This window comes from Vidua macroura, chromosome 3, assembly GCF_024509145.1.
Source record: "Vidua macroura isolate BioBank_ID:100142 chromosome 3, ASM2450914v1, whole genome shotgun sequence".
Lineage (NCBI taxonomy): Eukaryota > Metazoa > Chordata > Aves > Passeriformes > Viduidae > Vidua > Vidua macroura.
In genome coordinates, this window is record NC_071573.1 from 22,143,324 (window position 1) to 22,168,651 (window position 25,328).

The 25,328-nt window shown below is 42.3% G+C and overlaps 1 protein-coding gene across 7 annotated transcripts in view; it reads left to right on the forward strand.

Annotated features, from left to right (window-relative positions):
• DUSP10 (dual specificity phosphatase 10) overlaps nucleotides 1-25,328 on the forward strand; it is a 260,585-nt gene that overhangs the window by 3,329 nt on the left and 231,928 nt on the right. For 4 of the 7 annotated variants that reach the window (XM_053972776.1, XM_053972778.1, XM_053972779.1 and 1 more), the window contains exons 1-2: nucleotides 20,984-21,223; nucleotides 22,006-22,218. The exons of 1 other annotated variant lie outside the window; for it this stretch is intronic. The gene's annotated coding sequence lies outside the window, so the exon portion shown is untranslated. Of the gene's footprint in view, nucleotides 1-20,500; nucleotides 20,633-20,983; nucleotides 21,224-22,005; nucleotides 22,219-25,328 lie in introns of those variants that run through there. 2 more of the 7 variants (XM_053972775.1, XM_053972777.1) reach the window with 2 other exon arrangements.

Consider the following 25,328-nt stretch of genomic DNA (forward strand, 5'->3'; position numbering starts at 1 on the left):
AAAAGTAATTTGGCAGGCTCAATACTCTTGTTTCGGACAAACATCCATTATCATATGGAAAAAAAATCTTGCCTTTTTAACAGCATTTTTGTGTGGCTTTGAAGAGAGACAGTGATTGATGTTTTTGTGGAACTTCAGTTTGTTTTGTTCCTCAAAAAGGTGACAGAACACACAAGGGAAATGTAAAGACAATCAGAATCCCCTCATCTCTATTTGCTGGTAGCTCTGTTCATGTAATGGGTGTCCATTCATGGGGTTCATGTTGTGCCCATTGCTCGTATTTGAGCATCAGCAGTTTTCTGTGGAGAAGCATCACTGTTCCCAAGTCTTATCCCAGGGTAACAGTTCTGTCTCTGCCTCATTGTGCTCTCCAGTTGTGTTTTTTCTTAATGCAAGGGATTCAAGCAGAAGAGATGTTGTCCTCAAATGCTTTATGATTTGATCTTCCTGAAACTAGAAAGGAGTAATTGAATTTTCTTTGCTTCAGGGTTATTTCTCTGATCCAGACCAGATTTGAAGCTATTTATTATAACAACTTCACACATCATATCCAGTGGCACTTAGCTGCCACATTGCACCCAGTGGTGGAGGTGACAAAGCCATCTATTACAGGCAAAAGTGTCTGGAAAGTTTGATAGGAAGCAGCTTTTCATCAAATAAGATAAAATAAAAATATAAATAAATCAGCAAAGTAGTGAAAGGGTAAAGTATATTTTATTCTAGTTTTAGAAAAAGAAAAGTCTTGTATTTGAAATGGAAAGATGCATAGTTTTTAGATTTAAAGGGGAAGAAAAAAGCAGGAAATAGCTGACCCAGAGCTGTGTGTGTGCTGGTCAGTCTGTCACTATACGTGTATTTATGTCTGAATATTACATGTATATACACAAGTAAACATGTTTGTGCTGTTGGGCAGAATGTAAAAAGTGTTCTTCCTCTCTGGAGATCACAGCCTGAAGGTCTCTGCTCAATTGTTGGTTTCCAAAAAGTGTAGGAATGTAAGGACCATCCCTCAGGCTGTAAATCCTCTCAGATTTGTCTAAAGTCACATGGCAGATTTGAAGGTTACTTGGGAGAGGGGTTGCAACCAGGGTGGTTACATGAACCCCCTTTCCAGAGAAAACCAGGCTAAAAATGTACTGATCACATTTCACAAGGAAGATTTAATTTTTTTTCCTTGAAAACAGACGATTCAGGAATATGTGAGGCAGAGGAACCAGGAGATCCAGTATCCCCATCCTTACTCCAGTATGGATTCTGCTACTTACAGAATCCTCCCTCACAGCCTCCCAAAGGGATGGTAGGATGTTTGTTGGTAGCACTAATGCAGAATCTTATTATCATCAGTGTAAAAACAGACTTGGGATATTTCAAGTGGGCTGTAATGGAATAAAAATGTAGCAACAGGATGTCTCAAAAAAACCTTTTTGGGATGGTTTCTTCCAAGGAGCTGTAAAGCTATAGGTACTGAGTTCCTTTTGCAGCTCAGTGGGCGGTGGGGAACTGGGAATGTGTCCCAGCACAGTCAGCACTGCTGTGTATGGGAAGCTGTTGTCTTAGCCATGGCCTGTTTGCAAGGGTTTGGATATTTGACTCCACTGAGGATGCAGCCACCCAGGCAAGACACAAATGTGAGGGTCTGCTCTTGGCTTCAGTCACTGGGAAAGGCAAAAGAAAAGACCTGTCACAACTATTAGGCACCTTCCTCAAGTGCTCACATTCCCTTTCCTGTGAAATACATCTGAGTCCTAAAGGCAGACAGTCCCTATGCTAATCAAGGAAGAAATTGATTTTTTTTCTGAAGCTCTCTTAAGGTAGATGGAGGAAATATGCTTGTATAATAAATATTACATAAACTGTGAAAAGCCAACTGTTGTTTAAGTGCTGGACATGATAACTGGAGCTGGGTGATTTGTGACTCCTGGAAAAAGCAAATGAGCTGAAAATGTGGTTTTGTTCCCAGCTCTGTTCCCAATTTTGCCATATGTTTGCTGCAAGAGACAGCAGTTTGTGGGTTAGAGTCACACAAGTGTCTGTGTGTTATTCTCCTGTGCAGTTAGTTCAGAATACCCTGCCCCATTTCCAAGTGCCCTCACCACCCTGTGATGGGCAGCTGGAGAAATGACTGGAGACCAGGTGTTTAATCCCCCTGGTAGGGTTGGACACCAAATGGGAGTGGGAATTTATAGCTTCCCTTCTCTGTTTTTAGGGTTAAGCTGGATGGACTTGCAGGCCCTGTCTCCATGCAGGCCTGTCAGTGGTTCTGTGCACAAGATTAGCTGCCCAGCAGCTCTGCTCTTCTCTCCCAGGAGAACACATTCATTATCCTGCTTACTGAGCTGGACCAACATGTGCCACAGAACAAACTGAATAAAAAAAGTGTGATTCTGTTCCCAGCCTTATCCTAGTAATTGATAGAAGCCTCTCCTTCCAAGATTGCTGTTGTGAAGCTTTTCTGAGCACAGTTTAGAAAAGTTTTGGAGGCCAGCTTTTGAGTGATCAGCTCCTCTTTGATACTATTTCCAGTAGCCTCCCATTGATCATGGAAAATTTCTCCTCCTTGAGTTTTAGGCAGTGTTACTTTTTCAAAGTATGCTTTGACTGATGAAGTATTGTCAGGTTTTCAAAGTGGTAACTGAGTGTTTCCAAGTCCCTTCTCTGCTTCTGAAGGACCAAATTATCTGCAGACCCTTAACATCCTTTCTTCTGAGTAACCTTTGTTCAGCTTTGTGATTGGGTTTGTCTCTCTTGCCATTTTTTCTGGTTTTGCTTGGTTTGGAAATCCTGAGGGTACAGCCTTCCTGAGGGTAGTGTCTGTTTTCTTTGGCTTTCCCAAATGAATGAGAAGGGAATGACTAAAAATGTTTTGAATCTTGAAGATTTGGATTAAGCTTTGTGTAAAGCAGTTGGTTTGAGGTTTGTCTCCACTAAATTAGCTCACTATATAGTAGGGCACTTCTACCTATCACTGAGGTCCCAGCTAGCCCAGTGCAGGCTCAGGCAGGTGATCCCACATCCTTCAGTGCAGGCATCCAGTCTGCACTCTAATGGCTTTGACAAATCCCCTCAAGCAGAATTGTCAAGCTGACTCCATGGTCTAATGTGTCCAAAAGCATTAAAAGCTCCACTGGGAATCTCAGAGGGGACTGATGTGATTAGATCACATCTGCATGGGGGGATAAACTGTTCTTGAGTGTAATTCATAAATTGGAATGTTGGACTGCTGTAATCAAACTCCAAGGGAGCCTCTCCGTTGGGCATCAATATCAGTGGCTGCTCTTCATACATGACAGGTCTGTTCCAAAGCTTATACGTGCCTGATAATCCTTCTCCTAACTAAACTTTAATTGCAGGATGCCTCAGCCTGCCAGAGGGCAAAGAAGGGAGCTTAAGCATCGTATTTCACTTAAGTGACTGATCCATTAATGCTCCTAGACTTAGGCTTGTCCTGTTCTACTTTGCCATTATGTGAGTCTCCTACCTACAGAGGACCCAGCTCTGGTGACCTTTCTACTGGTGCAATGCTAAGCAAAAACTTACTAAAAATTGCACTTACCTTTTGCTTTATTGTGGCTTTTCTTTTGGTGGAAGCAATTCCAGCAATAGGATAAATCAGAAATCAGACCAGTGGTAGATTGCTGCTTTATGTAAAAAAAAAAACAAACAAACAAACAAACAAACAAAAAAAAAAAAACACAAAAAAAAAAAAAAACCAAAACCAAAAAACCAACCAACCAACCAAACAAACAAAAAAAACCCAAACCAAAACAAAAAAACACAACTAATTAATTTTGCATTTAGTTTTACAGTTAAAGCAGAGCTGCTTCAAGGTTGAAGCCACTAGTGCCCATTAATATGCTCCAGGAAATTATATCTGGGAAATTTCTCTTTCAGACAATTCTGGAAAATAGAAATGTTCATATCTTCAAGTAAACAAAAAGTGATCCATTCCTATTTATGGTAAATGATTAAGTACATATGAAGGATAAACACTAAAAAAAGACATGCTTTTGAAGACTGACTCAGTTGTTGTAGTTTTATAGAACAAGTGAATGAAACTTATTTGGATTCTTCTCAGAATAAATACACAGACTTTTAGAGTCCTCAGGAGAATAGAAAAAGAAGCAGCAGTAATGCAGAAGCACTGGTTTAATCTCCAGTCCACCAGCTACTTCTGCACTAGTGTGGAGTGCATGTGGTCAGTCTTAAACCATTCTTATGGCTCACATACACATTTAATATTTGGAGTCCTTGGACATGTCTATGAAACAAGAATTGAGAGACCCACATAACATTTAGTGCTCAAAAGTTGAGAAGGAAAGGCAAATAAATGTGGGTTTTCTGGTACCCAGCCCCTTAGACATAACCTTGGGCTAAGAGTTTTCTGTAAAAAAACATTGTTGGTATATATTGTGGCATGTCTGGAAAATAGATAGTAATAAATACATCATTTTATGTGGAAGATGGATAATTCAGTGCCTAAGGATGTGAACTGGAGGATAAATCAATGCAAAGAGACTTTCTGTTCTTTGGTGTTCACTTCCCCTTTTTCTTTCCCCAGTGAATGTTCCTCAGCAGTCCCAGCAAAGGGATGTTTTTACAAATATCTTGCTGAAATACTCATACCTTGCTGTGTTTCCTCATGAGAATTGAGAGGTGCAGAGCGGAAGGTGCATCGTTGCAGCTCATGTTTAAGGCAGCAAGTAGCAAGTCAGAGAACTTTCAAGGCTAAGTTGTTGTTTGTAGCAGGACAAATGGTCACTTCTAAATCACTCTGGCATGCCTAGTGAGAAGTAAAGCACAGTGCTGTCTCCTCTGAACTCCTGAATTTACTGTGATAATTGTGCAACATGAATCTCACTTTAAGCTAATCTCCAGTTGCCTCTTCAATTTTCATTTTATGCTTGCCTGCCCTACAATGACCCCCTTTAGACTGCTAGTTCTATAAATCTTTGTCGCAAAGAGTCACTGGGCTGGGGAGAAGAGAGAAAAATCTGTGAACAAAAAGAAGTCTAATATGCTTTCTCCACTAGATGCTGTGTCAGAGGTAGGTTTGCTTGTTCCAGCCTGATTTAGCTAGTGCAGATGTCACTGCTAAAACCATAAACTAAATACAGTCAAGTAGGGGTTTGTAATTAGTTTGTTTACAGAAGCACTTACAGGAACAGTTTGGTTCAGCTAGAGCTGATCAATCAAACTTCAGCTGAAGAAACCCCAGAGAGACTCCTTCTTTCCACCTGACCTGCTGGGAGACAGATTAGAAAATACTGATAACACCAGCAGCTATTTGCTGCTGCCGTGTGTGTTTAATGTCCTTCGTGCCTGTTTGGGTGAAACAGGGAGTGACTGCTTTTTCCAGCTTAGTTGTAGCTGCTTCTTTTACAAATGCACTTTTGCCAAGAGACAAAAACAACTGAAAGCCTAATAAAATTGAAGAATATGTAGATGAAAATGTCAAAGCCCTCGGGCCCTGACCACAGCATTGTTTTGCTGAATTGGCAGAGCCTGAAAACCTTTGTCTCATACTTCTGACCTAGGGTTATTCCTTTAAATGCCTTCTCCAAGCTCACTTTCCCAGTTCCCATTTTAGCATCCCTCTAGTGATGCAACTGAAGGAAGCTCAAAGCCTGTCTTCTCTTGAAGTGTTGGTTGCTAAAGGGGCAAAAGTGAGATCAATACTCATCCTGAAAATCAGTGTGTTGTGGCCCAGCCAGGCTGGAATGATGTGTAGATGTTGTTTCTGGTGCATGGTACCCAAATACAGCCTCAGAGGTGGGAGCAGTGTTTCCAGGAGTGCATGTTCCACATCCACCTCTTCAGTTTTATTTTGCTTATGGGCACTGCCAGGTGCAAGGACTCCTGTGTTCCTGGTATCACTCCTCACCAGCAGGAAGCAACAACACATTGTCTTTCAGGAAGCTTCTTCCTTAAATGCTCTTTATGCTTGGATGTAGCTGTCAGACTTTGGATGGTCATTTGGTGTGACAATGGCTGCCTTGCAGGTCCCTGTGGATGTAACCTACATTCTGGGTGCCCAAGACAGGCACAGGTGAAGGTACTTTGTCCTCTTGGCACCGACAGGTTGAGCTTCACAAAGCTCTTCTGGCTGATGGTGAGTTGAGCTGGTCCCTGTGGTTAGAGACAGAGCTGTGGGACATCCAGCTGATGTACTTTGTGGAGGATGGGCAATTTACATGAGTTGCATAGCAGATCAGAGGAGAAGTGAAGGACAAGGAGTTTCTTTTAGAAGCAAGCTGTGTACCCATGGTACATGCTTTAAAGCCCAGATCCTGCTTTATACCATGCTGATCTATGCTAGATGACAGCCTGAGCCTACAACAATCTAAACCAATGATTTTTAAATGACAATTTGAGCCGTGTAGTTCAGAACTGGACATTCTTTTGAGGTGCTTACATTTTCAAACTGCTTTTGCTTAACATTGTTTTTGTCTGTCATAGCTGCTGCTGAATGGAAAAATAATCTGGTTTGTGGGATGCTATTTAATGAAAATAATTCTTTATGTCTGAATTTATAAGCTGTGATAAGTGCCAATAAAGAAAGCTGTAGGTGATCCCATCAACAAAATCTTCATCAAGTGTTCCCCTCTGGTTTTCATTTTCACCTCAGAAGCAGGGAGAAGAAACTCAGACCATTTTAGAGCTCTAATCTGCAATTGTACAATGAAATTATGAGATTTGAATAACACACTGAGGTTGAAATTGTCCTTGTGCAGGAAAAGGCCATCATCTAAAACTGTCATATTTGGCGTATATAAAACTGCACATTTGATAATTTGTCCAAAAACAAATAAGGGAGATGTCTTTGTCAGCCAGATTGTCCCACCTTGCAGATTTAGAACAGGATGAAGTGATTTGCCAAGCCCCACACTACCCCATCCATCCAGAGGCCAAGTCAGTCTTTCCTGTGTGCAGTCCCACCTGCCTTTCTGTGCCAGGGCCAGGCAGCTGATGATGTACAGCATCACTGACCCTCTGGGTCACATACAGATTGAAGCCCAGCATCATGCAGGCTGCCATCTGTCTCTGGAACAAAGACTGTGGCACAATGCATGAAGACTTTATTTCCCTTTTACTATTTATCTTTGTTATCTGACTTTCATCAGTAGTTCTGTTGGATAATAGCAGTAGGAAAACATTATGGAAGTATACCAGAAGATTTGATCTCAGAATTACCCAGTTACACTACCTAATAGATAACGTCCTTCTGGTAATACAGGCTGTTTATCAAAGCATCTGTAGACAAGAATTTATTTGAAGAAACTGCCTGGGGAAGGTGTTTTTCATGAGCTTGGAGAGAGAGGAATACATCAGGTTGAGAGTGAGCCTGGAGCTGTGCAGAGGGTTTTTTTGACAGACATCACATGCAGGATGAGATATTGACAGGTGGAGCACAGGGAGCTCATGAACAATGTGTGAGACAGGTCACGTGAGAAGATGAAAAATATATATTGGAGAAATAAGAGAATGTGTCTCAAGCACTGCCAAGCTTTGTGCAACTGCCTGTGTAACGCTAAAGAAAGCTCCAGCACCTATCTATTGAACTCATTTACACACAACCTGCATGAAAGCTGTGAATTTACAATGCATGACAGCTCTAAAGAATGGAATCATGTGCTCATGTATAAGGTCATAGCAGGTCACTTCTCACCCCCTTAAGCCTGTCAGCTGAGTGCATCAATGATGCAAGGAGAAGCATAGAAAAGTCTTCTGGGAACAGCAATGCTTCGAATTGGTTTGGCTCCTGCAGTTCTTGTGTCTGGTGCTGCATCTGCCAGCTCAAGTGATGTGGTGAATCTGAGCTGTAGGAAGTGGCAGGGAGCTCACGCTCTCGCCACTCTTTGGATGAGACAGCTTGTAACTTGTTTTGAGCAGGACGGGTTCCCAACTAGTTCCTGATTGATTGGGCTCACGTGCAGCAGGGAGGGTAATTAATTGCTCCTGTTACATCTCTATGCACTTGTCTTGCATTCAGCAGCGAGCCTAACATCCCAAAAACTCAGTTGTGTTGTTACCCTCCCAGCTTTCTGAGAGAGATATAAACCAAGATATTTAAGGCAGGAATGCATGTGATCTTTTTAGTTTTGGTATGCTACAACCACCTGGTTTTAAAGGTTGTAAGGTGCCTCTGACTAGCATTTGCAGGCTTTGGGTTTGTGCCTCCTTTTATTAAAAAGACACTTACTGGCTGAGTTCTCATCTTCTGGCACGTTACATAGATGGGGTCTTCCAGCCTGAAATACCTTTTTACAGCCTGTTTGCTCTTTGGTTGTAGTCTAGCATCAAATTCCCTGTTCTGCTTTTGCAGGCACAATTTCTATTTATTATACATACCCAAATATGTAGTGGCAGGTTTTCACTGGCTTTTTTAGGTGTGCTGTCAAGTGTAGTGTGTGGCCATTTAACCAGGAATAGCTACATAAGGAATCTTGCATAGTGGAAAAGGATGTTCCCTGTAGCAATAAATATATCACAATCAAATACCTGAACCAGAAAAGAAATGTGTGAAAACAAACACCCAGGAGTTGGTGGAGCAGGAGCTGAAGATTACCTGTAAAGCCTTTATGTGCTCATCTGAGCATATACAACAAATACAGTTCTCAATGCAATTCTCAGCTGTGCAGTGACATGTTTTCCCATGTGGCTGTTGAGCAGTAGGAAATATGGGGCTTGTGTGGCTGCACAGCTGCCTCTTCTATGAGCTGCAGAGTCCAAAGGCAATGTTATGGGCTGTGGAGCTCAGCCCAGACAGGAGGCACGCACCATTTTGGCAGGAAGAGTCAGACATGGGCTGCAAGGTTAGTGTGAGGGGTAGGAGAAGAGGTCACGTGTATCTTTTAAAGGCAGATGAATTTAATTTGGGATGACAATGCCACAATTAATTCCAGAGTTTTACTCCCACCTCTGCTTCTTTAGTCTTGCTGGCATTCATAAACCAATACAGCTTGATGCAGATCCCAGTTGCTGGTGTGAATGGGAAGAAGTGATACGAGTGTGAAGTGGCAAAGTTGTTTTTTGACAGCAGCTGGTGGTTATGCTAGCTTAAAGTAGTCATGGAACAAGAGCTTGTGGCTCTGGGCACTCACAGGTTTTAGTTCTAGCCATGCCATGATATGATATTTTTCCCAGATCTAACACAAATTTCTTTAAACTGAATATCTTGGGTTTTCTTTGCTTGTTTTGAAAACACAGGTAATATGCCTTATGTAAAGTGTACTTCAAGTTATTTTAAGCTCTCTCAAGCCCTTCGTGTATTTTTGTTTGGAGATCAAAGAGGACAAATTCCTGCCTAGAGTGGATTTGACGTGAGGTAACCCTGCCTTGGCAGGGGGGTTGGACTACATGATCTCCAGAGGTGCCTTTCAACACTAATGATTCTATGATTTACATCACCCACTATGGTGTTGTGATCATCTCCCTGTTGCCCTTTAACAGATCACAAAGCACACCTGGAAGTGGGAGATCTTGAACTCTGCTTTGGGCATGAATTTTTTGCTTTTTGTGCTACAGCAGCTCAGCCTCTCCTCCAACCTTTTCCTTCTTCCTCCACCTGTGAGTGTGTGTTTTAGGCACTAGCTCTCTCCCTTTACTCCAGGGTAGACAAAATATTCCAGTGAGAAATGTCACATGTGGGATGTTTGCTACTGGGTGCTCCTGTTCCTGGTACTGGGATATGTGTGTTGGTGAAACGATTGACAAGAGGGTAGCTGGGGCCATGTATTTGTGTGATTCTGTTCACAGTCACTCTCCACTCAGCTCTGCTGCTCTGAAGTAGGAGGTGTGGGCTTTTCCCATTCTGTGGGTGTCCTCTGTCTTGCTTGGTGTCAAAGGCAAGCTGTCTTTCTGAGCTTGTGGAAATGTTAGGGGTTTGGGAGCTGCTTCCTTAGGCTGATGCTGGTGCAGATGGAAAGCAAAGAAAGGGAGGAGAGGATGAGTAAAGAGAAGGCAGGCCCAGTATGTGCTGTTCTCCCACTGGTCTGCTGGATGGAGATGAGCTGTGAAGCAATGTGCCTCAGTTTCCCTGTCTGTGCAGGTGGTGTAATTTCAAGTCTTTGAGGAGCATAGAGAGAATTAATGCTTCCTTTGCTTAGACGAAAAGCACTATGAGATAAAATATTTGCTGTTGAGAAACTGATTCTATTTCATGATGTTTGTCAACTGTTCATCACAGAATCATTTAGGTTGGAAAAGGCCTCTTAAGATCATCAAGTCCAACCTTTGACCAGTCACCACTTTGTCAATTAGATCACAGCACAAAGTGCCACATCCAGCTATTTCTTGAACACCTCCAGGGATGGCAACTCCATCACCACCCTGGGCAATGCATTCAAATGCTTAAAAACTCTTTCAGTGAAGCTCTTCTGAGAAGATGTTCTGCTCCTTTGCTGCCCTGCCCATTATGGGAGTGAGAAGGCATCAGCAAGAGGTTCTGTTTGCTTCCTGTGATCCCTGATTCCCTTGCTGTTGGCTAAAAAATCATTAAGCTTGCTCAGAAGGAGACTGTGTGGATTTGTTTCTGAAAGCTTTACAGAAATCTGTGGACAAATTGTCTGAGCCCAGGGCATTTCCAGATTGCATATCCTTAATTGTATTAAACACTTCAGAGCCATCTGACAGTTTGTCTCACAGTTCCACCATCTGGTCTGGAAATCCAGGCAAGCTATACTTCATGGAAAACTTGGAGACACTCACATTGGAGTGTCATTAGATGGCCCCTGGGCTGCTCTTTGATGGAGAACAGGCTACTACACTGTCACTGCTGAGAGTGTGCTGACTGAGAGAAACAAGGTTTTAGGTGTTCATTAGTTCTGATTAATTAGGCTAAAATACAGCTTTCTTGCCCTTCTTGTCTTTGCAAAATTACTAGTTACCCTCCAATCCAAACCACAAAAATTGGCATTATTTTCATTTCTTTCATTTGTTGTTATAAATACACAAATGAATCTGCTTTTAAAACAAATTCTTGTGTTTTACTGGTTTACTTGATTACACAGCACTTGGAAGACTTTGATGCACTTGTAGCATCCACATGAGGTAGGGTGCATGGCTACCTTCACAGCATAATGGGAGGAACCACAGAAATAAGGTCATGTAGGAGAAGCTGCTTTTCACTGAGGACTGCACCATCTGCATGAAAAATCCCTTAGTGCTGATTTCACACCTCTTAGCTCCTGTGTGCTTACTCTTTTTCCCTGAGGCAGAGGAAACCCTGTAAATAACTTGCTAAGAGATTCCTGAGGTGAGATGGGTGTCCCAGGCCAAGTGTGCAGAGACAGTGTGTGGTGGGCTCAGGAATGCTCCTGTTTTAACAGGGAACTTATTAATGCCCTCTCATCATGTGGTCGGTGTGCCCTGTGCTGGCCAGCTTGGAGGATGCTGCCTTTCCATATCTGAAAACTCAGGAACAGGTTTTCATTCTCTTTTGTAGCTGGCAAGGAGAGACAGGATGGCCACTACTGAAGGGCAAGAGAGGTGGTTAGAGAAATGCTTTCATTTGGATGCTGTAGCCACTGCAGACTCAGTTTTTGAGATAATTTTGGCCAACAAACAAAGATTTTCTGTTTAAAATTATTTGGAGACCAGGGATCTATTTGTGTGCTTTAATCTGTCAGTAATCAGGCCCAAGAATTCATCATATTCCCCAGAAATGCTATGGATCACAAAAGGCTCTGCAAACCTGTATCTCCAGAGAATCACTTTTGAATTTACAGAAGAAGCTGATTTGGTTTGAAATAAAATCCTGAACATTCGATGGACTTGAACCTGAACTGCATCTGGAGACATATCTGGAGGCCATCCCATTCCTTCCAGTTCCATATATGAAGTGAGTGAGTCCAGATGAGAAATTAAGTCTGCTCAGCTAGAACTTGTGTCCTGCCATCAGATACAAGTAGTCAGCAGCAGCAGATAAGAATGCTTTTTTCTTCTCTGGGTTTGCCAAAGTCTTTTACCTGCAGGGCTGAATGTCCAGGAGATTGTCTTACAGCTTATGTGGATCATGAGAGACTTCCCAGCTTCCTGCTTCAGCTTCTGTGTATTCACTGTGCTGTGGGATAAATGCTGAATTGCTTTTTAAATTCCTTTTTGCTCCCCTCTCTGTCTTTCTTCCCCCATTTCTGGCTCTCCCCACTAAGAGCATGTATTATTAGGGAAGAGCAGTTTCTTTGACAGCAAATGTAATCCACCAGACACAGTCTGCTATCAGAGCACTGTTCTTGAGTAAGATTCATTATGTATATGACACAACAGAGTTCTTTGCTGGTTACCTGTTTAACCCTCTTCTTCTGATTAGGAAAAGCCTCAAGCCTGATTGCTCCATCTGGGTTGATCCCAAGATCAAAACTCAAATTTTGATCAGTTCTGTGTGCTAAGACAGGCTGATTGCTCCTGGTTTCCAGAGGGTAATTCCAAAGCAATGCTGTGGAAGTGAAATGACATTAGTCAATATTAGAGCTGGGATAAACATGAACAGAAGCTGAGGCATGTCCCTCTTCCTCTTAGGTGACACAGCAAGCAATGCTGACCTGCAGCAGGGTGCAATTTTAGGGTTGTTGGTGTCTGGATAAAAGACTCTGTTGGGTGAGGAGACTGCTCTGCCCAGCTTTATTCCTGGCCCTCTTACAATCTGCTGTTATTTTCTGCCATGCTTCCAAAGGTACAGCTTCAGGAAGAGAGTACATCAGTGGCTCGAGGCATCTCTGCTTCTGTTCCTTAGCTTCTGAGCTGCTCAGGGGCCAGTTTCAATTAGAGCAGCCCCCATGGGTGCTCCTGGAGACTCTGTAGCCAGCTGCTCCTGTTTCTGGAGCACAGAATGCGTCAGTCACACCCCTATCCCTGACTTTGCCCCTGTGCCAAGGACAGAGATGGTGGCACTGTACAAATACAGGTTTTGTGATATTCCATAGCAACTGCTGTATTGCAGGAACAGTGTTTGAAGGCCAAAATGTGTCTCTGTTCTCTGAAACGTTTAGATTATTTCTTCAGGGTGTTGCAAGCGTTGGAGTCTATGAGCTTTGGTGTTACAGAACCCAAATTTTAATATGTTGGGGGCAAGTTTAGCTTCTGTCCCATAGAGGCAGAAATCAGAGTGGAGGCATTCCAGGTACACATGAATTCCTGTAAGTTTGTCTAGCCCAGCATGTAACTAAGACCTTGCTGTGTGTCCCAGTGTAGCAATGCCAGTGGTGGGAAGCTGGAGATAGAAGCCATGGATACATTGCTCAGCTTCCCACTCATTCCTTAAGTGGATGATCTGGAGAGCAAAATGGGTTCTTCGAAGATTTTTGGGAAAGTCAGCCAAAGATTGTGTTTATATGGGCCAATTCCTTAAAAAAAAAAAAAAAAAAAAAAAAAAAAAAAAGCATTTTGGTTAGCTAAGAAAACTTGGTATTCAATAATTTTATGGGGTATTTTGACAGAAAATAGGAATTGCTTAAAAAAAAATCCAGATTGTAGAGAAAGACAAAAAGAGACCATTATTCATGAAAGAATGGCACATGAACCATTCCTTTCAGGTCTTAAAATTGCTTCATTTTTTGGGTGAATTATTTATAACTAACTGGGCTTTCCTTCAGTCAAGCCCCTGTAGTTCTGTGCAATAAAAGGAATTTTCCATAACAGAGGCATGTAATGGGGTTTTGAATTTAATATTAATGTGGTGTGGTGTGGGTCTCTGAGTAAAACATCCTGCCTGAAACATGAAGCATTAGCACTAACCTGGTTCAGAACACCAAACTCCTCTCATTTCATAGGCCTGGTTGTCTGCTGTGTGTCACAGGCATAAGGGAGTGAAAACTCATCTCTTGTACTCCCACAGATGAGGGGTGTCATGATGTCTTGGTTTGAAAAGACAGGTGTTTGCTAAGGAAGGCAGGAGCTTCCTTTGAAATGGGAAATGGAAACCCCCTCCCTCTGAATTATTGTAATTTTGAAATTTAGGGGCTCTCAGGCAAAGATATGGGAATAACAATTCTTTGCTAGGAAAAATTAAAAATACAAATGTAATAGTACAAACAAACAAACAAACAAACAAAAAAAAACACAAAAAAACCCCACGCCCTGACACCCTGTTGGTCAGGGTGTTGGCAATCCCACTAAATGGTGGCTGCAGTCTTCCTGCAGTGCCAGCTGTGGTTCTGTTCCTGTGGAAGGGTGGAGTTTTCCTCTGAAGATCCAGTGGTGGTGTAGGTGGGCCTGGTCTTCCTCTGGGAATCCAGTGGACAAGAAACCTGCTCCTCTAGGAATCCAGTGGAAAAAGGCTGCTATGGTGTTCCAAATGTCAGATTATATCCAGTTAGGAGTGCTTGGCTCCTCCTCCTGGGCGGAGCATCTCCCAATGGGCATGGGATGATGTAATTTTTATCAGCCATGCAGTGAGACTCAATGGCCCATTAGCAGAAGATATTTCTTGGAGGGAGGATTGGTTTGTGGAAGAGCTAAGGAAAACTGCCCAATTAACAGAAGATAACTGCCCCACCTCTAACAGATGTCAAATAGAATATACGCCCCCAGCTACATCTTGCAACCTATGACATGTGAAAAGCCTCTTCAAGGTTTTTCTAAATTTCCTGGTGGATTGCAAGAGCAGCCAGCAAGATGAGCTAGTGCTCCAGACACCTTTTATTTTAGTAGCATCCCTGCTTCAGTGAGGTGTGCACTGTCCATACCAAACATGATTTCCTCTTCCCAATGAAGATGAAGAAAGCTGTGCCTCCCATTGCCCCAGGTAATTACAACAGACCCTCCCCAGGGGGCTAAAGGTCTCCTGTTGCATTTTGTTCGTGCCTTCTCCACAGTGAAGCTGCTTTTCCAAGGTGTAAATGGCTTACCAGAGCAAAGGTTGTGTGCTGCTTGGAACAGTTTTTCCAGCAGGGACTGTGCTACTCTGATTGCCTCCCCATTTTAAATTTATTTTTTAATATTTTTGTTGTATAAATACAGAAAGCAGATAGATCTATTGCTGGACTAGAAGGCTGAAAACTTCTCATTTTCTACTTAGACCCACAAACAAATTTATTTCTTGTATTATTCTATTTTTTTCCTGAGTATTGAATTTTCTAGTTTTTCCTTTAGCTCATGAGGAGGTTTTTTAAATATTTATAATGCATTTTCTCAACTGAAAGAGAAAGAGAGAGAAAATGCATTGCTGATCTAAATATCAAAGATCTAATTGTTTTCTCCCCCAGAAATGAGCATGCAAGGGACAAATAAGGAACTCATTTAGAAATATTTTTCCCCATCTTTTGTCCCTGAGTTAGCAGGACTATGTCCCTTGTAGCTGAAATGGGGAATTGCCTTCCAAAACTCTCACTGACATCCCACAGGACTCTAAGCTGGCCTCTGCCCATCCAAAGGCTGCTGTGAGTTTTGGAGCAGCTGCTGAATTCTTCGCAGTTTAGTTCAGGCCCTGCTGAAGCCAGTGGTGATAAGAGGGCACAAGGTGAGGTCAGGCAGTGATGAGGGGTGAACCAGCCCAGTCTTGCCTTTCACTGTCTGCAGATGTGAGTTCTCTGTGAACTCGGGGCACTTCAGGGAAGGCCACTCCAGTTCCTGAAGCACAACTGAAGTCAGTCACATGATTTACTTTGTGGAAGAACGTGTGGTCAAGCCTTTCAGGGAAAGGTGTGCTATGGGCTTCAGGAATGTCGTGTCCTTTAGAAAGCCAAAATAAAGTAAATAAATAAATAAATAATGTAAATAAAGCTAGTTAGAGGAAACCATCTCTCTCTTTCTTGCAGCAGAAGCAACAGGCAGAAACCCTTGTTTCCGGGGGGGCAGCCTGGGTTGTGACCATGATGTCACAGCATTTCAGAGCTCTAGGGCCCCATCTCTACATGTTCCAGCTGCACAGTGGATTTGAACAGGTACTTTCTGAGCTGTGTCTGTCTGAAAAAAGGCTGAAGAATCTGATACAGATCAGTGCTAATAGTGCTTTAACCATGGGGTTGTTTGTAACTTGCTTCAAGCACCAAATGACTTATTTTGCTTAGCAAGCCTGGAGAATTCATCAGAAAATAAGTTTGTACCCCTCCTTAATGAGATGAATTATATCTATGCTAGCCATGACAGATATAATTCAGCTTACTATGGAAGGGCCCAAATATTTTATAAACAACAAGAAAAAAGGAAAATGTTGTTCAAGAGCGGGCTTTGTAAACAGCTCAATCTTGCCAATTCCTGTGGTACTGCAAGAATTAGTTTTCTTCTGGTTGTCTAGGTAACAAAATCTTTGGGGCCAGTTTTCAGTAGGGCAGTATAAATCAGCAGAGCTTTTATGCTGACTTATATCAGTTTATATCCTCCTGCAGCTTGTGCAGCACCATAAGCAGTGCCGGTGCCTTACAAACGCATCATGTTTTAGTATCCACTAGGTATCTCAGAAGGCAGGTTCTGGCTATAAAGTCCTGTGTTCTGCACCAGTTCTAGTTGTCACATCTTTCCTGCCTCTAGACAGTCCTTGTCAGCTAGACACCATTCTGGTGGATATAAAGGATCTCAGTGAACAGAGATGGGTGTCTGCTTCATGCCGTGAGATGTGTGGTTGCTTTGGCCTCCCAACTCACTGTTCAGGCCCCTTTTACCCTTACTCTAGTGTAGGAAAGATCAAGGGAGGGACATGTCTTTGAGAAGCAAGAGTTTTTCCTCTTTTGTGTTGCAGAGTGTGTCCTCCCAATGTCGTACTGTGGATGGTAATGGGCTTATTAATGTGATTTGGTTTAGAAACTATTCATCTGTTATGCAAATGTGACATGAAAATAATGTGCTTGGGGTTTTGATTTGGGTTTGATTTTTTTCCTCTTAAAACACAGAGCATACGGTTGCCTCAGTGCCAAGAGGGAGAGGGAAGTGGTATGAAATGTTCTTGCTGGATGTGTTTTCATCATCCTTGCTGTGGTTGATTTGCTCTCTGAGGTACTTAATCTTTCATGGAAGCTGTTAAGCAACAGCAGAAAAGGAGATGCTAAGATGTTGTGTTCTAGGCAGCAGTAGAGGGGCTTTCAGTCCTAGAGCTCAGTGCTGTGGTCATTTGGATGACTAGAGGATTTGACGGCCTTGTTTTCAACAGCTGCATTCTTCCTGCTTCCTCATTATATGGTGTTGTGGTTTGACATGGAAGTGAATTTTTTCAAGAAGTTGGGTCAAACCAATCAGTGGTCAGGTTTGGATATTGGCACCTGGAGTGACCACTGAAAGTATGGACACGCCTCTGAGAACACAGGGGGTTAAAAGCAAGAACTCCCAGGGGAACTGTCTCTTTGGTTCCGGTCGTCAGAGTCCAGTACAGACCTCCCCTGCCCAGCCACGGGCTGGGTGGGAGAGGGGAAGCCATGCAGGCTGGTTGAGGTACGCTGAGGGGGCTGAAAGACTGGAACCGAGCCAGCTCCTGCGGACGGAAGGGTGGAGAGAAGCGGAGATGCCTTTGTCCCCCCACCCCAGAGGGAAAGAGACAGAGAACCTGATGGCACCTGGAGATTTGCTGGCAGAGAAGAAAGAGAAGGGGGGGGAAGATGCCCAGTGGGGGAGCTGGAGCTCTGGGCAGAGATTTCAGCCGTCTGGGAGTCCGAGACTTTTAACCCTTTCCTGGGAAATGAAAGCTTAGTGAAATATTACTCCTCCTCGATTTGAAAGAGAAGAGAGACAGTCTGGGACCTGAGATGTTAGAAGAAGGAATTTTTAGGTGGGAGGAGATGATGGAGCAGCTTTTGGCTGGACTTTTCTTGTTAGCCATAGACTGAACCAAATTCTCCTGCAATAGACACTGCATTTTAGGGGAATGCAGTGGTGACCCAAGGAGACCTGCTTCAGCAACCACCAGCACAGGAATAGCAAGAACAGAAAAAAGCTGAGGAGGGAATGGTGATGCCCTCTGTCTTCAGGAAGAAGATGATCTCTGTTCTTAGACCCTCGGCCCCTGGGGAAAATGGAGAGGGACTGTATTCCCAAGATGAGAAGTTGAACTGTTGTCTCTTTTGGTCCTTGGCAAAGCATCCTTAAAGGAGCCCTAAGAGCAGTCTTGTCCATGCACGGTGGTGAGAGCACTGTGACATGGAAAGGAGAGTGTCACACTGGCAGATTTTCTCCGGGCAGTTGCCATGTGTGACATGGAAACACAGGAGGTGGCAACTGTGTTTCCTGGGGGGGCCTGTGGTGCAAAAGAGACTCCTCTCTCCCTTAATAGACTGAGTATTGATTATCTAAAGGGTAGCAACTTATTCAAGAATCCCGGGTGATGTCTCACTGTAGTTGTTTTGGAGGGTATTCATCCTGGATTTAGTGTGTGTGTCTTATACATATTAGAAGTTTAATAATTTTTTTTTTCATTTGTTATTAAGCTTAAGCCTGCTCTGCTCTATTCCTAATAACATCTCATAGCATTTCTGTTGAGAAAGTGTATTTTCATAGGGGCACTGGTGTTGCGCCAGTATCAAGCCATGACATATGGCGAGAAAGTGAATCCCTGGGAAAATAGTAATGGATGGAAAGAAGATTCCTGAGTCACCTTGCTACGGCAAGACCCTGTTAGGCCCTGCGTGTTCTGTGGGATAAGCTGGGATCAGAGCTCAGGTGGAAAGCCCTGGGGCTCCCCTGGGAGCCCATGAGCAGTGCCAGGGAGCAGCAGAGGCAGGGGAGGAGCAGCACAAGGCTGGGATGTGCAAGGATCCTGCCCAGGAAGGCCAGACATCACTTCCTCAGCTACCCACAAGAAAATGGAAATACAGGCAGGCAATAGTAGCAAGGCTCCAGGAGAGCTTTTGCTTCCTTACCCAGCTCCTGAAAATATTGTTGTGTTTGAGTACAAATGAAAAATCTCGTGCCAGCTTAGTGTAAAGACTGCACATTTAAAATAACTAAAGGTCTGGAAGCATGGAATTGGGATTCCAGTTGCAGTTCTGACTTACAGTCCTGTTGCACATTGCAGAGTTCAGTATTTTCCCTTCCTGTGCAAGTGTATAAATAGATGGTACAGCAGATGTCTGCTTTGGGATTTCTTAATTCAGTTCCCAGCAGAAGCTAGAAAAGTGAAATAGAAATAATTTTATTAAAATTAGAATGAATAATGTTTTTTTCTATGTCTAAACTTTGGCATATTTGGAGTCCAAGTCTGCAGCTGAGTTTGGCTGTGATCCAACATGAATGAATAGGAACGTCTTCTACATTACTTTTTTTTTTACCATTTACTACTTATCATTAAAAAGAACTCATATAAAAACACAATTTGACTTGCTGTTTGGACTCGTTTCTGATAAGCTGTCAAAAAAAAATATTATGATGTTGCTCCAGTGAAAACATTTGTTTTTGTTCTTTCTCATTTTTTGCATGTCTTTTTCATCACCAGCAACTGAGTTGCTGTTTATCCTTGTGACTGATATTTTCAGGGGGGCTTCAACCTATATTTCCTGTTTCCTATGATAATAAGAAGCTTATGTGAAAGTAAAACAAAAAGCATTGCTATACATTTATTCTATAAATTGTATGTATTTGTGCATGTCCATTTTTTGTTGCAGAGACAAGATTGTTTTTAAACCTCCAAATCAGAATTTCAGTTGAGGGCACTTTTCTTAGTCTGTGATGGTGAAAGTCCACTATAGCTGCAGCTGTAGATGCTTGGTTTTATTCTTGATGGAAGGAGTGAATTTTCTTAAAGGATGCCTTTGCTTTTGTCAGAAACAAATTTTATAACACAATTGCCAAAGTACTGGAATGTCAGAGCAGATGTCAGAAAACAAAAGAGAGCAGACATCATCAGATGCTTTAAAGCAAAGACAATTTCCTCTGTCAAAAGAAACCACCAAAACCAAAAACCCAACTCAACATGTTGGACAGCATGAATTTCTTGGACAGCAATATTTTTTAAAAAAACTGTTTACCTGACAGGAGGCATTACCTTTTTAGATGTCACAATTTCTGCTACTCTTTCTGAAGTATTTTGCACTGCAGAGAAACTGCACTTAGAAAAGCAACACTTTTGGTCAGAGAGATGTTCTTTGTGAGGTTCTTTAGTTGTTGCTTCAAAGAGTTTGAACTCTGCTCCCTTTTATAGTGAGATTACAGTGGAAATTTTGCAAATCTACAGCAGGAGATGACTGACCATCTCTGCAACTTGAACTGTTCACAGAAGAGATGTTTGACAGTCTGAGCAATAGTTTAAACTGATTTGTACTTTGTTTGGAGACTTTGAGGGTAGAAGTCTAAATCTCAGCCTTTTGCACTTTTAAATGATCACATCCTCCTTTGTACACTTGTAAAATAGCCTCCCATAAAACTGAACTACTATAGCTTTAAAAAACCCTCCAACAGTTATTTTTCTTACAGAATGATTTGAACTCAAAAACAAGAAAGAAAATGGAAGAAACAAACTAGTGATAGAGATTTGCATATGGTGAATAGACTAAAAAAATGTCAATTATTTACCTATATTAAAAAAAGAAGAAAAATATTCTATGGAATGCTTTCCTCTCATACTGTACCCTCAATCACAGAAGAGTGTCTCTGTGGAAGAAGGGTTCACTAGTGCAGACAGTCATCCATATGGGCTGGACATTCAAAACTTCTCAGTTCCTCAGGATCTTCAGAGCCAGTGAGGGAAGGAGCTGCACAACAGAGAAGACTGTACATGGTAATGTATCAGATCAATAAGGCAAAATATAGCTCTTGGAAGGAGCGCAGCACAGGGCAAATAGTTACCAGTAGGTTCACAGCCAATTCTGGTGCCATTATGTGTGTAGTGTAGAAGTATCTGGTCTTTCAACCTGAGCTCCTTTGAAAGATCTGTGTAAAGGAGGAGAAAAGATTTGGTTTCAAAGAGCAGCAAGAACTATTTTTTGTTTCAAAACACATACATATTTTGTTATTTCCTACAGAAGAAAAGGGTTTCAATGCTGGGAAGAGTTTATCATGTTAAGTTAAGAGTGTTTGGTCTGTCTCAAGATGAAGATAGGATTTAGGATGTGTCTTTCTCTCTTGGGACCCATCACAGGAATGAACAAGACATTGGTGAATGAGAGGAGAGCAGGACCTTGCCCTTTCAGACCTGTGTGCCCACCTGCACATTTGCTTTTTGGACCTCCCTGAGAGCTGCCTGCTGTGTGGATGTGCTGATGGGCTGTACGTGCCTGCTGTGCTCCCGGGATTTCTGCCTGCTTTTGCTGCTCTGATGCAGCTCATTGACTGTTTGCTAGGAGCACACCATGAAACATTCCTGTCCCTGGTGAGTGCAGCTCTGACTGTAATGGGATTTCTCGGAAGGATAACTATGACCTTTAGACTGAGTTTGACTGGATTTACAAGTGCAGAGGTGGCCCTGTGTAGCACTGAGATGTGCTCCAGACAAGTGCTGTTCCCTGTCCTTTTTCAGCCTAGCACTATGTCGGAGCATTGGGGCTTTTGCTGCAATTATTGAACCAATTTATTAAAATTTTAATAAGAGCTGCTGACTGTGGAAGAGCCAGGCAGTGTCTGGAAAACGTCTCACCAGGAGCCATTACAGCTCCCAGTGCGTGCATAGGGTATGAGCAAGCACTTAACTGCTCTCAGCCAGACACACGGCTGAACCTCCAGAGCTGTTCTGCCCTCACTGGAGGAGGTGGGTGTTTTGTAACTCACTCCCTGTGCCTGGCCTTGCCCTGGATTTCACAGATCTGCCCTAACTGTCCATCCGATGATGACCCTGAGCTTTTGCATAATTCTTACAGACCAGCTTGCTTTCTACTCCAAGATGCATTTCCTTGACTCATCCATATCCATGGCAGCAAACAAGACTACGAGCCCTACCAACACACTGATGCTTCCTGTATTGTGGTTCTTTCTGTAATAGTGTTGGAAGGACACACCACAGGAGGGAAAAGTAACTAGAATTTTTCTAGTGCTTAGAAAAATGTACTCTCCCTTCATTACAGTGTTCTCAGAAGGCAGAACAATGCGTGTTGTCAGTGCAGCAGCAACCTGGAGACATTCTCTTATCTTTTTTTAACAAAGTTTTCTCCCCTCTAGTTCCACCTAGCTGGAGTGGGAAATGACATCATTGGTAACAGCAGTGAAAGGTTGAAATGGCCAAAGTACAACATCATCGTGGAACAGGAACATGTGATTCATTAGAAATGCAAACGTAACATTTAGAAGAGAAATGAACAACTCCTCGTAGAAGTGTTGCTGGAAACATTGTGATAAATCAAACTCTCCAACACTATTTTTTGACATTAGAAAGTAAGCATTACTTCATTCACAGAAGCATGGTGATAGCTCCACCTGGATGCACACCCACTAACAAAACTTTTTCATTATTTGTATATCTTTAGCAAACAAAGAAATCAATGTTCATTGGTTACAAAGTACATAGTTCTCTTAATTAGTATTCTGTCTTCTCTTGGTTATTGGTTTGTCACTTCTTATTATAATTAATACACATTTTCAGCCTTTTTACTATTTTGTTCCCTGATAGAGTTTTTAGTACAAATGCTGAACTCTCTTCTTTGGTCTCTTCTTCTTCTCTGGTTTTTGCACCATGTCCTTGTGGTCTATAACTTCTGCTTTCCTGGTGTCCAGTTTTCAGCAATACATCTCTCCCTCAGGCTTTGTTCATGAAAGCATATCAAGGTTGATTTAGCAAAACTTAAAGTTTCAGTGCTTTTCCCAAACTGTTCTAACCACAGCAGTCTGTGAAAAACGCTTTGCTCCGTTCTGGCTAAAGTGGAAGATTACACAGCTTATTATTACGATAAATTAAAACAATTAATTAGAAGAGTTAATTAAAACAATTAATTAATAAATTAATGAGGAAAGTTATATAATTTCCAACAGAAGGATGTTCTAAGAATGATTTTTAGGAAATACAAGTTTTGGCTGAGCAAATAGAAAATCTGCATAGCTGTGAGATTCATTACACCAACAGATACTCTCCCAGGATGGGAGGTAGAAGAATACATCTCTTGAGTAATTGGAAACTGATGGGTGGAAAAGCCCAGGGAAATGATCCTTCTTGTTAGGCTGGGAGGTGTCTTGGACTTTCCCATCTCTCATTTCTGTACGTTTGAGTGAAGTGAGTCCCAGGATTCCCTTTCTTGGTGCCAAAAGGTCTTGGCTGCCTGCTGTGGTTCTCACACCCACAGAATACCAGGCCTTGGCTTGTGGTGAAGGTACCTTGGTGGCTGCTGTAACTTTTCTTTAAGTATTTAAAAAACTTTTAGGATAGTTATAAATCATCTACATGTGGGTGCCTACATGGAACATTTAAAGTAAGTTAGAAGTTGCTCCAAGCACCCAAGATACTGAAGATGATAAGATTTTCCATGCATACTGAGAAGTCTTACCTCACATGGCTGTTTGGGGTATGATTTAGGCTTTTCAGCAGTTTTTCTTGTGTGAACTATTACATATCTTACAGGGCAGAGAGATGGAACATTTTTATTTGCAAATCTGTTGAATATGAGATGGGTAACAAGGGAGTCTGGTCTCAGTTGCTATCTCAGATGGTCTCAGTTGCTATCTCAGATGGTGCCTTATGGCTGTAACCAGGCAGAACATGGTGGATTCTGATGATTTTCAGTGCAGGGGGTGTGTGTGTGTATGGCAGAGAAAAAGATTTTTAGCATGAGTCAGTCTGGGACTGGTGATTTCAGATCAGAAAGTTTGAGGTGTCCCAAGCAGCATACAGTGTCTTTAGTATAGGTGTTCAGGAAACATAGGAAAAAACTTCAGAAGAAAAATGAAAATCGTTTAGGTGACCAAAGCATCTAGTAACATGTACTTGCCTTTGTTAAAAGTCCCCTATGTGTTTGTTATTTCTTACTTCTCCTTTTCCATGCTGAAGGTTAGAATGGCAAATGTGGGGCCTAGAGCAAATCTTGTTTTTCCTATGATTTCTGATCCAGGATAACAGTTCAGACAATTTGAGAAGCAAGAAGGAATAGAGGGCTTTCCAGCAAGCGTGACTTTTATGTTTAGTGCCCAAACAGAAATGAGTGGTTCCTAAAGTACTGTGTAATGGGTGCAGGGGGCATGGCCTGGGTTCCAGGAGTGAAGTGTTATTCCAGTCCATGGATGCTGTTTGACATTCCCATCTGATGGGCAGGAATGACACTGAAGACAAATTGACAAAACAAACACAAATCCCACAAGTTCATCTTTGTTTTTTTGAAACAAAGTGTTCATGTACCCACTTTGTCTGATGTACTTTGTGCACTTTTTCCTACCTATATTTGTCATGCATGACTGTAACTTCTCCTGACAAGAAGCAATATTTCATGCTTGTATTTAGGTACCGTTAGCTTGAGCTGTCCATGTCTGGGCAGCTGAGTACAAGTGGAGCTGTTTTAATGGCATAGCTGCAGAATGGGGAGAGCTGCTATAAACTTGAGCTGTCTGGCTTTGCTGCAGATCTAGCATGGAGCCGGAACTGCTCAGACATAGCAGTTATATTTCAGTGGAGATATATTATTTATGAATTCCCGGCTGTCACTGTATTTAAAAACATGTGAAATCTGTTGATTTGCAGAAAATACGTCTGGGAGAGGTCAGCCAAGATAGCAAAGTGTGCGAAAATCATGGCAGACGTCCACTTAGGGCTGTAAATCAAGCACTTTCCCTGGGTTTCAGACAGATACTTGATTTTGCTGGATTTGTCCTATGATGGTCTCTTAATCAAATAGGAATTTGAGGCTCAGTCTTATCAGAACCACATGTGCTGTATTATTGTTGTTGTTGTTTTTGTGATTTATCATTATTAGGGTAAACAAACACTTCTTATGGGGTGGTGAGGCACTTGAACAGGTTGCCAGAGAAGCTGTGGCTGCCCCATCCCTGGAAGTGTTCAAGGCTGGGTTGGATGGGGCTCTGAGTGGCCTGGCCTAGTGGAAAATGTCCCTGCCCATGGCAGTGGATTGTAACTAGATAGTCCTTAAGGTCCCTTGCAAGCCAAACCATTTTATAACTCTATGAATTGCTGAGGCGATTTGGATTGCTGTGTGCAATGCAGGAATCTTGGATCTCTGTAAATGAGCGGAGGTTGAGAGTTCACTCTGTTGAACAAACAGGCAAATTTGTCTGAGGCTATTAAATTTAAATCACAGTTTATTACATTTCTTCATGTAATAAACTGATCATGCCGTGAACTTTTTACATGTGGTCATGTACTCACTGGAGGGTAACAATTACTTGGCCAAATACAGGCTCAGATAAAACCAGTCCCAGAGTTCAGAGGTGTTTAGATGAAGGGGATTGATTTGGCTCACTGTATTAGCAGAGAAACAGTTGTGTAGTTGTCTGTAGTTTTGGTGAAGGAATCTGGCTCCCAGCTAAATGTAATATTTTGCATGTGC